This window comes from Cherax quadricarinatus, chromosome 2, assembly GCF_038502225.1.
Source record: "Cherax quadricarinatus isolate ZL_2023a chromosome 2, ASM3850222v1, whole genome shotgun sequence".
In the NCBI taxonomy this organism is placed as follows: Eukaryota; Metazoa; Arthropoda; class Malacostraca; order Decapoda; family Parastacidae; genus Cherax; species Cherax quadricarinatus.
The window spans coordinates 56,203,079-56,218,764 of NC_091293.1; the positions used below are offsets into that span (position 1 = coordinate 56,203,079).

Below are 15,686 nucleotides of genomic sequence, written 5' to 3' on the forward strand. Positions count from 1 at the left end.
ATACTCTAGAATGAGTAAAATGTCATTATGTAAGAGGTGGAGGCGGCCACAACCGCTCCCTTTTAGTTGTGGTAAACACTGCCATCTAGTGACGGCCTTTTGAAGCCGTCTATTATAATTATTATATCTAGGTAGTAGGTTGGTAGACAGCAACCACCCAGGGAAGTACTACCGTCCTGCCAGATGACTGTGAAACAGAAACCTGTAACTGTTTTGCATGATGGTAGGATTGCTGGTGTCTTTTTCTGTCTCATAAACACGCTAGATAACAGGGATATCTTGCTACTCCAACTTACGCTTTGGTCACACTTCACAGACATGCACATGCATATATATATACATACATCTAGGTTTTTCTCCTTTTTCTACATAGCTCTTGTTCTTCTTTATTTCTTCTATTGTCCATGGGGAAGTGGAAAAGAATCTTTCCTCCGTAAGACATGCGTGTCGTATGAGGCGACTAAAATGCCGGGGGCAATGGGCTAGTAACCCCTTCTCCTGTAGACATTTACTAAAAAAGAGAAGAAGAAAAACTTTATAAAACTGGGATGCTTGAATGTGCGTGGATGTAGTGCAGATGACAAGAAACAGATGATTGCTGATGTTATGAATGAAAAGAAGTTGGATGTCCTGGCCCTAAGCGAAACAAAGCTGAAGGGGGTAGGGGAGTTTCGGTGGGGGGAAATAAATGGGATTAAATCTGGAATATCTGAGAGAGTTAGAGCAAAGGAAGGGGTAGCAGTAATGCTGAATGATCAGTTATGGAAGGAGAAAAGAGAATATGAATGTGTAAATGCAAGAATTATGTGGATTAAAGTAAAGGTTGGATGCGAGAACTGGGTCATAATAAGCGTGTATGCACCTGGAGAAGAGAGGAATGCAGAGGAGAGAGAGAGATTTTGGGAGATGTTAACCCTTTGAGGGTCGACAGGCCCTCTCCGAAACTCGTTCTCAGGGTCGGCCAAATTTAAAAAAAAAAAAAAATTATTTTCTCTTATGAAAAGATAGAGAATCTTTTCCCGATCATAACGACACCAAAAGTTTGAAATTTGATAGAAAACTTACGGAATTATGCTCTCGCAAAGTTAGCGGTCTCGGCGATGTTTACGGATCGGCGATTTTGCCCACTTTGAGCCCCATTTTCGGCCAATTTCACTGTACTAGTCGACAAAAAACATGAATATTTCGCTAGAACTCCATTTTTTCTATCGAATGGGTGCAAGAAACCACCCATTTATAAATTCAACTATCCAGTACAGTGGTCAGAATTTAGCAATTTTGCCAATTTCACACAAATTTCAAAAGATGCCAATTTCGGAATAGGGTCCAGAATAAACAAGAAAGACATTCCTGGCACTAAAATGACATTTCCTCTAGTCATTAGTCACGTCTCAAGGCCCCTCTTATATTCTTTTGCTTTCCACTTTGAATTTTTATTCTCACAAAAAATATAAGATTTACTGTTATGCAGACTACTGCATTAGTGTAAAAAATGGTATAAATATTATTGGTGCACTTGTGAAAGAATATTAGACTCACCAGTTGACGTGTATTGCACGCTTGGCACGATTTGTTTACTTTTGAAGTTTGGTAAAAATCGAACATTTCTGCTACTTTGAGCTCAATTTCAAGGCACCTTTCATTGTAAAACCAGTCAAAATCATCTCAATTTCAGTAATATGTCTTCCATTCTATAAAATGAGACCAAGAAAACTAAAATACAACAATAAATACTATACGAAAATACACTGCAAAGTCGCTGATTTATTAAAAAAAAATGGAAAAAGTTTTTTTTTTCTCATTATGCACCGTGTGCTGCAGGATTTTTTTTAGACTGTGCACACTGACCACATAGACCCATTCTTTCATATGAAGGCCTACCAGCTTTCTCCCACTAGATTTGAGGTCGCTAGAATTTATGAGTACTAGTACGTCAAAAACCCCTACGCGTAAGACGTACTAGTACGACGAAAACCCTCAAAGGGTTAAGTGAATGTATAGGAGCCTTTGAACCAAGTGAGAGAGTAATTGTGGTAGGGGACCTAAATGCTAAAGTAGGAGAAACTTTTAGAGAGGGTGTGGTAGGTAAGTTTGGGGTGCCAGGTGTAAATGACAATGGGAGCCCTTTGATTGAACTTTGTATAGAAAGGGGTTTAGTTATAGGTAATATATATTTTAAGAAAAAGAGGATAAATAAGTATACAAGATATGATGTAGGGCGAAGTGACAGTAGTTTGTTGGATTATGTATTGGTAGATAAAAGACTGTTGAGTAGCCTTCAGGATGTACATGTTTATAGAGGGGCCACAGATATATCAGATCACTTTCTTGTTGTAGCTACACTGAGAGTGAAAGGTAGATGGGATACAAGGAGAATAGAAGCATCACGGAAGAGAGAGGTGAAGGTTTAAAAACTAAAAGAGGAGGCAGTTAGGGTAAGATATAAACAGCTATTGGAGGATAGATGGGCTAATGAGAGCATAGGCAATGGGGTCGAAGAGGTATGGGGTAGGTTTAAAAATGTAGTGTTAGAGTGTTCAGCAGAAGTTTGGGGTTACAGGAAAGTGGGTGCGGGAGGGAAGAGGAGCGATTGGTGGAATGATGATGTAAAGAGAGTAGTAAGGGAGAAAAAGTTAGCATATGAGAAGTTTTTACAAAGTAGAAGTGATGCAAGGAGGGAAGAGTATATGGAGAAAAAGAGAGGTTAAGAGAGTGGTGAAGCAATGTAAAAAGAGAGCAAATGAGAGAGTGGGTGAGATGTTATCAACAAATTTTGTTGCAAATAAGAAAAAGTTTTGGAGTGAGATTAACAAGTTAAGGAAACCTAGAGAACAAATGGATTTGTCAGTTAAAAATAGAAGAGGAGAGTTATTAAATGGAGAGTTAGAGGTATTGGGAAGATGGAGGGAATATTTTGAGGAATTGTTAAATGTTGATGAAGATAGGGAAGCTGTGATTTCGTGTATAGGGCAAGGAGGAACAACATCTTGTAGGAGTGAGGAAGAGCCAGTTGTGAGTGTGGGGGAAGTTCGTGAGGCAGTAGGTAAAATGAAAGGGGGTAAGGCAGCCGGGATTGATGGGATAAAGATAGAAATGTTAAAAGCAGGTGGGGATATAGTTTTGGAGTGGCTGGTGCAATTATTTAATAAATGTATGGAAGAGGGTAAGGTACCTAGGGATTGGCAGAGAGCATGCACAGTTCCTTTGTATAAAGGCAAAGGGGACAAAAGAGAGTGCAAAAATTATAGGGGGATAAGTCTGTTGAGTATAGCTGGTAAAGTGTATGGTAGAGTTATTATTGAAAGAATTAAAAGTAAGACGGAGAATAGGATAGCAGATGAACAAGGAGGCTTTAGGAAAGGTAGTGGGTGTGTGGACCAGGTGTTTACAGTGAAACATATAAGTGAACAGTATTTAGATAAGGCTAAAGAGGTCTTTGTGGCATTTATGGATTTGGAAAAGGCATATGACAGGGTGGATAGGGGGGCAATGTGGCAGATGTTGCAGGTGTATGGTGTAGGAGGTAGGTTACTGAAAGCAGTGAAGAGTTTTTACGAGGATAGTGAGGCTCAAGTTATAGTACATAGGAAAGAGGGAAATTATTTCCCAGTAAAAGTAGGCCTTAGACAAGGATGTGTGATGTCACCGTGGTTGTTTAATATATTTATAGATGGGGTTGTAAGAGAAGTAAATGCGAGGGTCTTGACAAGAGGCGTGGAGTTAAAAGATAAAGAATCAAACATAAAGTGGGAGTTGTCACAGTTGCTCTTTGCTGATGACACTGTGCTCTTGGGAGATTCTGAAGAGAAGTTGCAGAGATTGGTGGATGAATTTGGTAGAGTGTGCAAAAGAAGAAAATTAAAAGTGAATACAGGAAAGAGTAAGGTTATGAGGATAACAAAAATATTAGGTGATGAAAGATTGGATATCAGATTGGAGGGAGAGAGTATGGAGGAGGTGAATGTATTCAGATATTTGGGAGTGGACGTGTCAGCGGATGGGTCTATGAAGGATGAGGTGAATCATAGAATTGATGAGGGGAAAAGGGTGAGTTGTGCACTTAGGAGTCTGTGGAGACAAAGAACTTTGTCCTTGGAGGCAAAGAGGGGAATGTATGAGAGTATAGTTTTACCAACACTCTTATATGGGTGTGAAGCATGGGTGATTAATGTTGCAGTGAGGAGAAGGCTGGAGGCAGTGGAGATGTCATGTCTGAGGGCAATGTGTGGTGTGAATATAATGCAGAGAATTCGTAGTTTGGAAGTTAGGAGGAGGTGCGGGATTACCAAAACTGTTGTCCAGAGGGCTGAGGAAGGGTTGTTGAGGTGGTTCGGACATGTAGAGAGAATGGAGTGAAACAGAATGACTTGGAGTGTATCAGTCTGTAGTGGAAGGAAGGCGGGGTAGGGGTCGGCCTAGGGAAGGTTGGAGGGAGGGGGTAAAGGAGGTTTTGTGTGCGAGGGGCTTGGACTTCCAGCAGGCGTGTGTGAGCGTGTTTGATAGGAGTGAATGGAGACGAATGGTTTTTAATACTTGTCGTGCTGTTGGAGTGTGAGCAAAGTAACATTTATGAAGGGGTTCAGGGAAACCGGCAGGCCGGACTTGAGTCCTGGAGATGGGAAGTACAGTGCCTGCACTCTGAAGGAGGGGTGTTAATGTTGCAGTTTAAAAACTGTAGTGTAAAGCACCCTTCTGGCAAGACAGTGATGGAGTGAATGATGGTGAAAGTTTTTCTTTTTCGGGCCACCCTGCCTTGGTGGGAATCGGCCAGTGTGATAATAAATATGTAGTACATTATTATTATATATGTATTATTATTATCCATATTATTATTATTATTATTATTATTATTATTATTATTATTATTGTATTATACAGGTCCGCCATCACAAATCCTGCAATCAATTATTCGGTTCCTTCAATTATTCAGCACTAATTTCGGCTAGTATAATTTCAAATTTCCAGGGTCGCCACACCAACCTGCTGGTACTGTTTGGTGGTGCTACTTGCTGCATAAGTCATTCTAGTTTCTTTTTCTCCATTTGATATAACCTACTTACTTTTAGTCCTAGCCTTGGTTCCAATGAATAAAAGAAATGCTTTTCGTTGTGTAAAGCACCTACACAGTACATTGTCCATTAACCCTTAAACTGTCTAAGCAGATCTATGTTCACATGTGTATTGCTCCAAAAGTAGATCTATGTTTTTTTTTACATATTTTCAAATACAGTGGACCCCAGCATAACGATATTAATCCGTTCATGAGAGCTCATTGTTATGCGAAATTATTGTTATGCGAATGAATTTTCCCCATTAGAAATAATGGAAATCAAATTAATCCGTGCAAGACACCCATAAGTATGAAAAAAAAAATTTTACCACATGAAATATACATTTTCCTACACACAAAGAGAAGGATACATGCACAATAGTAGAGTAGTACATGCACAATATATATTGTGCATGTACTACTCTACTAAATGAAGAATAAATGACACTTACCTTTATTGAAGATGCAGCAATGACTGATGAAACAGTGTGTCCTGGGAGTGCCTTTTCCTCCTGAGTACTGTAGGTCCTGTTTGGCATTTTCTTCCAAAACAGGCCTTATCACACTGTGTATGTCACTACGATTCTTAAATCTCTCAAACGAACCTTTGCTGGCTTTAAATTCACCAATATGAGCACTAGTTCCAAGCATTTTTCCCTGTTCACCTGGGTGTTAGTCGACTGGTGTGGGTTGCATCCTGGGAGACAAGATTAAGGACCCCAATGGAAATAAGTTAGAGAGTCCTCGATGATGCACTGACTTTCTTGGGTTATCCTGGGTGGCTAACCCTCTGGGGTTGTTTCTCGGTAATTGTTTCACGTTAAACCACACCAAACACACACTCTCCACATCTTCGAGTAATACAGCTGATGGTGGTGCAGCAACAACAACAGCTGTGGTGCAGCTGACCATGGTGCAGCAGCAGCTGGGTGCAGCAACAGCTGACCATGGTGCAGCTGCAGCTGTGGTGCAGCAGCAGCTGACTGGTACGATAGTATTTATCACCCTTTTTACCACAGGGTTGGTACTAGAAGCTTTATTTGGGCCCATGGTGGCTTATTTAGCAGTTACAAGCACTATAAATAATGGAATAATACAAAATGTATCGAATGTATGCATGCAACCAGCCACCCTGGCTTGTAAACAATGACGGCAAGGCAGGCGCTCAGGCTGGACGGACACATTCGGGACAGGTTTGGGACGAGTCATGTTCAGAAACAGCTGATGGTGCAACAGCAGCTGACCGTGGTGCAGCAGCAGCTGACTGGTCCAGCAACAGCTGACTGGTCCAGCAACAGCTGACTGGTCCAGCAATAGCTGACTGGTCCAGCAACAGCTGACTGATCCAGCAACAGCTGACTGATCCAGCAACATCGATTCTTAAATCTCTCAAACCAACCTTTGCTGGCTTTAAATTCACCAATATGAGCACTAGTTCCAGGCGTTTTTCCCTGTTCACCTGGGTGTTAGTCGACTGGTGTGGGTTGCATCCTGGGAGACAAGATTAAGGACCCCAATGGAAATAAGTTAGACAGTCTTTGATGACACTTTTTTGGGTTATCCTGGGTGGCTAACCCTCTGGGGTTAATTGTTTCTTGGTATTCTCAATAAGCCACACCAACAACAGTGCTACAGCAGCAGCTGACAGTGCTACAGCAGCAGCAGACGATACTACAGCAGCAGCAGACGGTACTACAGCAGCAGCAGCAGCAGACGGTACTACAGCAGCAGCAGCAGCAGATGGTACTACAGCAGCAGCAGCAGCAGACGGTACTACAGCAGCAGCAGCAGACGGTACTACAGCAGCAGCAGCAGACGGTACTGCAGCAGCATCAGCAGCAGACGGTACTACAGCAGCAGCAGACAGTACTACAGCAGCAGCAGCAGCAGCAGACGGTACTACAGCAGCAGCAGCAGCAGACGGTACTACAGCAGCAGCAGCAGCTGACGGTGGTACAGCAGCAGCAGCAGCTGACGGTGCTACAGCAGCAGCTGACAGTGCTGCAGCAGCAGCTGACAGTGCTACAGCAGCAGCAGACGATGCTACAGCAGCAGCAGACGATGCTACAGCAGCAGCAGACGATGCTGCAGCAGCAGCAGCAGACGGTACTACAGCAGCAGCAGCAGCTGACGGTGGTACAGCAGCAGCAGCAGCTGACGGTGCTACAGCAGCAGCAGCTGACGGTGCTACAGCAGCAGCAGCAGCTGACAGTGCTACAGCAGCAGCAGCAGCAGCAGTTGACCATGGTACCACAGTATTTCAATAATATTTCTCACCCTTTTTACCACAGGGTTGGCACTAGAAGCTTTCTTGGGACCCATGGTCACTTATTTTGCAGATAAAATCACCAAAAACACTGTAATAATACGAGATGTTACGATTGTATGCTTGGATGTTACCGCGGAGGCTGGCTTGTAAACAATGCCACCGGCGGAACATGTGAGGCTGGCTCAGGCCTCACATAGACGCATCTCCGACGAATAGCGTTGAGCAGGTTTTTTAGCGGTATGCGAGGCAAAATCTTAGCGATAAAATGTATCAGTATGCGGATTTAACGTTATGTAAGGCCAATGCTATGCGGGGGTCCACTGTATAACAAAAAAAAAGTAGATCAAAGTTTTTTTTTACACTTTTTCGAATGTAAAAAAAGAAAAGAACATCTACTTTTTTTACATACTTTCAAATGTTGAAAAAACGTACATCTCCGTTTGGACAGTTTAAGGGTTAAAGGTAAGGTGGTTTTGAAGTCACTGTCAGTTGCCATGAGCTCAGTCTCGTGATGCAGGAGAATATGCCTTATTATTACGCTAATATCAACACTACAGCTTATTGCCTATCACAATTGATCTAATATGACATAATAAACAATATAAATAATAAACATAAAACATGTTAAATACAGTGGACCCTCGACCAGCGATGGCATCGATTAACGATAAATCTGACTAGCGATACATTTTATCGCAAAAATTTTGCCTCGATTAGCGCTAAAAAACTCGACCAACACTATTCGTTCCATCTGAGACGCGTCCACTTCTGGCCAGTGTTTACAAGCCAGCCAGCCACCGCGGTCGCTTCCAAGCATACAATCGGAACATTTCATATTATCACAGCCTTTTTAGTGATTGCACCTGCAAAATAAGTCACCATGGACCCCAAGAAAGCTTCTAGTGCCAACCCTACAGCAAAAAGGGTGAGAATTACTATGGATATGAAGAAAGAGATCATTGCTAAGTATGAAAGTGGAGTGCATGTCTCCGAGCTGGCCAGGCTGTGCACAAAACCCCAATCAACCATCGCTACTATTGTGGCCAAGAAAACTGTTATTGGTATGGATAAACAAAAAACAGATAGCACATATGATCTCAAGCGATCATATGTGAAAAGGCTAGGAAGTTGCATAACGATTTAATTAGAAAAATGCCAGCAACTAGTGGTGATGTGAGTGAATTTAAGGCCAGCAAAGGTTGGTTTGAGAGATTTAAGAATCGTAGTGGCATACATAGTGTGATAAGGCATGGTGAGGGTGCCAGTTTGGACCAAAAAGCAGCTGAAAAATATGTGCAGGAATTCAAGGAGTACATCGACAGTGAAGGACTGAAATCTGAACAAGTGTTTAAAGGTGACACTGACAATGTTGTGAAACACTTTAGGAATGTCATAAAGGAACGGGAGGTACAGGCCTCTATGGGCAGATATGTTGTGCGACAGAGGTCCAGTGACTCTCAAGCTGGTCCTAGTGGCATTAAAAGAAGAAGGGAAGTAACCCCAAAAAAGGATTTGCCACTTCAAGTCCTAATGGAAGGGGATTCCCCTTCTAAACACTAAGACCATCAACACACTCCCCTCTTCCCATCCCATCAATCATCACCAGATCTTCAATAAAGGTAAGTATCATGTAACTGTGCATGTCTTCTTCAGTTTGGGTGTATTAAAATTAATATTTCATGTGGTAAAAAAATTTTTTTTCAATATTTTTGGGTGTCTTGCACAGATTAATTTGATTTCCATTATTTCTTATAGGGAAAATTAACTTGACTAACGATTATTTTGACTAACGATGAGCTCTCAGGAATGGATTAATAGCGTTAGTCGAGGGTCCACTGTACTCCAGAATGAATAATATTTGGCATAACACTGAGCAGTTCAACAGAGTTATGAAGAGGATATGGTATACAAATACCATTCTCCTATCCCTGTCTTGGTTCTTATATTAGAGAAAACGGAGTATAGCACAGGGCTGACTGAGATATACACTCGTACTGCACCATAAAACTGAAACAAAAAAGCTATTTTCTTTATATAGATTATCACACATAGCAGCATATGTGTAGAGAACCTAGGATAACCCAAAAAAGTCAGACAACATGGCTTAATTCTAGTACCTAGCTTGGATTAGCCATATATAATTTTTGGTAAATATTCAATTCCCAGCCAGGGTAGAAACATTAGGCATGTTTCTTTACAACTGTTGTCTATGTTCACCCATCAGTAGATGGGTACCTGGGTGTTAGTCGACTGGTGTAGGTGTTATCCTGGGACACTGACCTAATTTGCTTGAAATACTCTGCATAACAAGTGGCTTTCTATATAGTAGTATGTCACTGATGTCAGCTAGGCCTGTATACCATATACAGTGGACCCCCGGTTAACGATATTTTTTCATTCCAGAAGTATGTTCAGGTGCCAGTACTGACCGAATTTGTTCCCATAAGGAATATTGTGAAGTAGATTAGTCCATTTCAGACCCAAAACATACACGTACAAACGCACTTACATAAATACACTTACATAATTGGTCGCACTGGGAGGTGATCGTTAAGCGGGGGTCCACTGTACATGTACATGTAGTAAATAAAATTATTATTATTATTATTATTATTATTGTTGTTGTTGCTATTTTCTCAATTGTTTGTTGGGTTATCTTATTGAAACTTGGGCAATGTATGATGGAAAGATGCTTCTTAACGTACACCAAAAAATGAAAGAAATCAGAACATAAATAGCGGAGTTCACTTCTCAGCCATTAGCGGCCGCTTAGCGGTATATTTTTGTATGGTTGTTATGGTTATATTCTCATTTTTTCGGTCTCTTTTGATAGAATGGAAGATATATTACAGAAATAGATATGATTTTGATTACTTTCATGACGAAAAGTACCTTGAAATTGCACTCACAGTAGCAGAAATGTTCTATTCTGTAGCGAATCTCAAGAGTAAACAAATGACGTCACCATCCAATAACTGTCTGCCTGCCAGTCTAAATTCCAATATGTAGTCAAGAATGGGTTTACATTATTTATACAATCATTACAATAATGCAGTAGTCTACATAACAGTAAATCTTTTATTTTTTTATGTGAATAAAAATTCCAAATGGTAAGCAAGAGTAATATAAGAGGGGCCTGGAGCTATGACTGATGAACAGAGAAAATGTTATTTTAGTGCCAGGATTGTCTGCATTGTTTATTCTGGACCCTATTTTGAAATTGGCATCTGTGAAATTGGCCAAATTGCCAATTTCTGACCACTTTATTGGGTAGTTGAAATAGGTGATTGGGCAGTTTCTTGTACTCAGTCGACAGACTAGAAGTAAATAAGTTTATTCAGGTATACACAAATACAGTTACATAGAATATGATACATAGCTGTGTATGTATAGAGAACCTGGGATAACCCAAAAAAGTCAGACAAAGTGACTTATTTCCAGTACCTTGCTTGGGCTTGCCATGTATGATTTTTGGCAAATATTTTTTTTCTCAGTTGTTTGTTGGGCTATCTCATTGAAACTTGGGCAATGTATGATGGAAAGATGCTTCTTAATGTACACCTAAAATAGAAAAGACAGATGATAAATAAGGGAGTTCACTTCTTAGCCATTAGCCGCCTCTTTGTGGTATATTTTTGTATGGTTTTTATGCTTGTACAGTGGACCCCCGGCATACGATATTAATCCATTCCTGAGAGCTCATCGTATGCCAAAATTATTGTAAGGCGAATTAATTTTCCCCATAAGAAATAATGGAAATTAAATTAATCCGTGCAAGACACCGAAAAGTTTGAAAAAAAAAGTTTTACCACATGAAATATTAAGTTTAATGCACACAAACTGAAGAAGACATGCACAATTAGTAGTACAGTGGACCCCCACATAACGATATTAATCCGTTCCCGAGAGCTCATTGTTATGCGAATGAATTTTCCCCATAAGAAATAATGGAAATCAAATTAATCCGTGCAAGACACCCCAAAGTATTAAAAAAAAAATAATTTTACCACATGAAATATTAATTTTCATACACACAAACTGAAAAAGACATGCACAGTTACATGACACTTACCTTTATTGAAGATCTGGTGATGATTGATGGGATGGGATGGGAGGAGAGAGTCTTAGTGTTTAGAAGGGGAATCCCCTTCCATTAAGACTTGAGGTGTCAGGTCCTTTTCCGGGGTTACTTCCCTTCTTCTTTTAATGCCACTAGGACCAGCTTCAGAGTCACTGGACTTATGTCGCACAACATATCTGTCCATAGAGGCCTGTACCTCCCGTTCCTTTATGACTTTCCTAAAGTGGTTCACAACATTGTCAGTGTAATAGTCACCAGCACGGCTTGCAATAGCTGTCCTCTTCAAGGGGGGCTCCTTGGCGTGGTGAAGAGGCTCTTGGTCTGAGGAATTAGACCTATCGGTCTTCTTCCTCAGACCGAACCTAATTACCCCCCAATCTCCCCTCCCCTATCCCATCCTCCCCATCCTCCCCTTTTTCCTTTCCTCCTCCTCCTCCCCACTCCTCCCTTTTGCCCTTCCTCTTTTTGTCCTTTGGGATTTCTCCCACAGGCGCGCTAGTTCCTAGGTGGGGGAAAGGACACCGGGGTCCATCCCATTCCGTTGAGGTTTCTTGGCGGTGGCGTAGTTTGCCGTGGAATCTGGATTGCCTAGGGATGTCCCGATCCCTCTCCGGTATCCCGGAGTAGCTTTGGGTGTCTTTTGGGCGACGGGTGTATCTCTGGAAGCCACCTTTCGGATTCCGGGGGTGGTGGCTGAAGGAGGTATGCTTTGTGGCGGATATCCGGCCGCCCTCTCTTTTGTCCACCGAGGTAGCTCGGCAGATGTGAGGTTGCTATCCCAGATTGCTGGTTTACTGGCATGAAGGGTAGGGTATGGCACGGGTTCCATGCTGCATCTGCGCTACTAGCGGTGTCGAGTCCTCTTGGGCGCGGAGGGAGATTTCTGGCCCTTTCATTCCTCCTAGGAACTATCCCTCCCCGGTCCCCCCTTTTTTTTTTCTTTTTTTTATTTTTATTTTCTTTTCTTCTTTCTTTTTTTTTCTTAAAAACAAAAAGAAAGAAGTAACCTAACCATGGCAGCCCTAGTCCATGAACCTGGTACCCCCGGGCCCCTTCTTGATACCGCACCCCGTTCTGACCCCGCCTCGTCTTTGGACCACTCTTCAGACATTCCTCATGCCTCTGTACCTATTGCCGGTGCTGTTTCCTCACCCGCTTCAGGTACTGAGGCCTCGACTGACTCCTTCGATTTATCAGACCTTCGCTCTCCTCTGACTATGCTTCCGGCCTCTCCCTCTACGGTGCGGCAATTTTCAAATCGCCGACCCGTTCCACGTCGGACCAACTCTGGTCCCACGCCTAAACGTCAACGACAATTACCTGCTGATGATACTTCTCCACCTTCACCTTCTCGTTCTTCTCAGAAACGATCGACACGTCCTTCACTACCTTTCCACGCTCAGTTTCAGACTGAACAGTGGACTAAATTCTTCACTTTACGACCAACTTCCTCTACTGCCTATCTTTCTGACCATAGTATTGGCAAGGCACTCCTACGCCATGTTGGTAAAGATATTTCTTTTCATGCTCTTAAGAGCGGTACGCGCATCATTACCGTACAGAATGCTACCCAGGCTCGTGAGCTCTCTCGTCTTTCCCATATAGATACTGTTCCTGTCACCCTTGAAAAACATCATTCCCTCAATTCTTGTAGTGGTACCGTTATTCTGCCCCATACCATAGTTCAACAAAATTTCCAGACATGTGGCACCGACATTCTAGAACAGCTGGAACTCCAAGATCTCCCAATCCTCAAGGTAGACACTTACGTTCTTCCTGCCCGTGGGCGGAGACGATACCCTAGCAATGTGGCTCGTTTAACTTTTGACAGCCGAGAACTCCCATCCTCCGTTTATATAGCAGGACATCGGTTACAAGTTCGAAAGGTGATCCCTACACCACAACAGTGTAGAAATTGCTGGCGATTTGGCCATCCAGCGAAATATTGCAGATCTATCGCCGAATGCCCAGTCTGTGGTGCCGATGACCATTCTAATACGTCTTGCAATCGATCTCCCTCTTGCCTTAACTGTCATGAGGCTCACCCTTCGTACTCTCGCCGTTGTCAGGTCTATTTAAACGAGCGGGAAATCCGTTACCTCAAAGAGACAGAAGGTCTCCCTTATGCCATGGCAGTTTCTCATCTCCGCCTCCAAGGGAGACTCCCACGTGTTTCTTATTCCCGTGTTTCAAAACGTCCCCCCACTTCTGGTATCCCATCTTCTACACCCACCTCTGTGGTTACCTCTCCCATAATCACTCCTGTATCTAATCCTTTTGCTGTCCTCGGCTCAGACGTCCCTACTTCAACGCCTCAGTCTAATCTCGCTTCTTCGAGTTCTCTCTTACAAGCCTCAGTATCGACGAGACCTCGTACGACACCTCTTCCCAATCGTCCCTCTACTTCTCAAAAGTCAAAAAAAGGTCCGGTAACACCTCCTACCCATCTTCCACCTCCTCATTTTACCCTCCCTGTCTCTGTCCCTAGTTCTTCCCCTCTCACTGGCTCAGTTACAAGTGCAGAGGTTCACCCTCCTCCTCGTAATGTACCTTCCTCCCCTGTTCCCTCCCAAGTTTCTTCCTCTTCTGCCACCTCCCAGGTTCCTGTCTCTTCTGTCCCCTGCCACGCTTCTCCAGTTCCCTCCACCCTTTCGCCCCCCCCTACCTTGGTACAGTCCAATACAGTTCCAATCTTTACTCATCCTCCCCCTACCATTCCCAATATTGTCTCCCATACGACATCTTTGAATTCCGAAACACTTGAAGCAATCTCTGAATATATTGCAGAGACCAAACCATCAATGGACACTGATCCACCTTCCGCTCTTTCTCTCTCCTCTGCTCCATCTGCGCAACTCCTTTCTTCACAGCGCACCGTTCCTTCGCTGCTTGAACATTTTCCACTGCCTCCGCATGTGGACTTTTCTAACCCTTCTAGTCCGTAGGAACCCTTACCTGCGGATTTCAAGTATCTTTATCATTGCCAATCATGGCCTTTTTACAGTGGAATATACGCGGCCTCAGGGGTAATCGGGGTGAGCTTCAGATGTTACTCTCCCAGTTTGCCCCTGTTGGTGTTTGCTTACAGGAACCAAAATTACACTCTGCTGTTATTTCTCACATCTCAGGCTATAATTTATTGTATTCTTCAGATCCTTTTCCTGATGGGACCTTTAATGAAAGTGCCCTTCTTCTCCGCACTGATATTCCGTACCATCAGCTATTTATTCATACTTCGCTGCATTACACAGCAGCCCGTATCCACTTACATAGGTGGTATACGCTCTGTTCTTTATATCTCTCTCCTTCTCGGGCATTATCTATTCCGGATTTTGCCTTCCTTGTTTCGTCATTACCGCCACCGATTCTGTTACTTGGTGATTTTAATGCCCACCATTTCCTCTGGGGAGGGTCTCACTGTGATTCCCGTGGAATTCAGTTAGAGGCTTTTCTTGCCACCCACCCCCTCCATGTTTTAAATACAGGTACTCACACCCATTTTGATCCTCGGACTCATACTCTCTCTTGCATAGATCTCTCAGTTTGCTCTTCCTCCGCCGCATTAGACTTTACTTGGTCTGTTCTCCCGGACTTACATGACAGTGATCATTTCCCAATCATTCTTACTTCCCCTTCATATTCGCCACCTCTTCGCACCCCACGCTGGCAATTTAATCGGGCAAATTGGAACCTTTACTCACACCTGACTGTTTTTAAAGAGGTTCCTTCTTCGTCCTCCATCGATGAGCTTTTACACCTCTTCTCGTCCTCCGTTTTCACCGCAGCTTCTCATTCTATACCCCAAACTTCGGGCAGGCATTCTCAGAAATGCGTGCCTTGGTGGTCTCCTGCTTGTGCTCGTGCAGTACGTTTGAAACGCGCTGCATGGGGCAGGTACCGGTACAATAGAACCACAGAGCGACTCCTTGATTTTAAACAGAAGCGTGCGATCGCTCGCCGTGTCATCCGTGACGCTAAACGCACTTGCTGGCGAGATTATGTCTCCACCATCACCTCTGCTTCCTCTATGAGTGCAGTCTGGAAAAAAGTACGAAAACTGAGTGGTAAATATTCTCCTGACCCGGCTCCTGTTCTGCGGGTTGCCGGTGTTGATATAGCAAACCCACTAGATGTTGCCAATGAAATTGGCAATCATCTGGTCCGTATTTCTCAGGGACTCCATCTATGCCCCTCATTTCTTTCCTCAAAGTCTGCCAGAGAGTTAGCACCTTTGGACTTTTCTTCTCTCAGAGAAGAACAGTATAATGTGCCTTTTACACTTCAAG

The 15,686-nt window shown here is 43.0% G+C and overlaps 1 protein-coding gene across 3 annotated transcripts in view; it reads left to right on the top strand.

Moving 5' to 3' along the window:
• The window catches only part of LOC128694615 (enoyl-CoA delta isomerase 2-like), a 223,433-nt gene that overhangs the window by 168,566 nt on the left and 39,181 nt on the right, over positions 1-15,686 (top strand). The gene's annotated exons all lie outside the window — the stretch shown is intronic.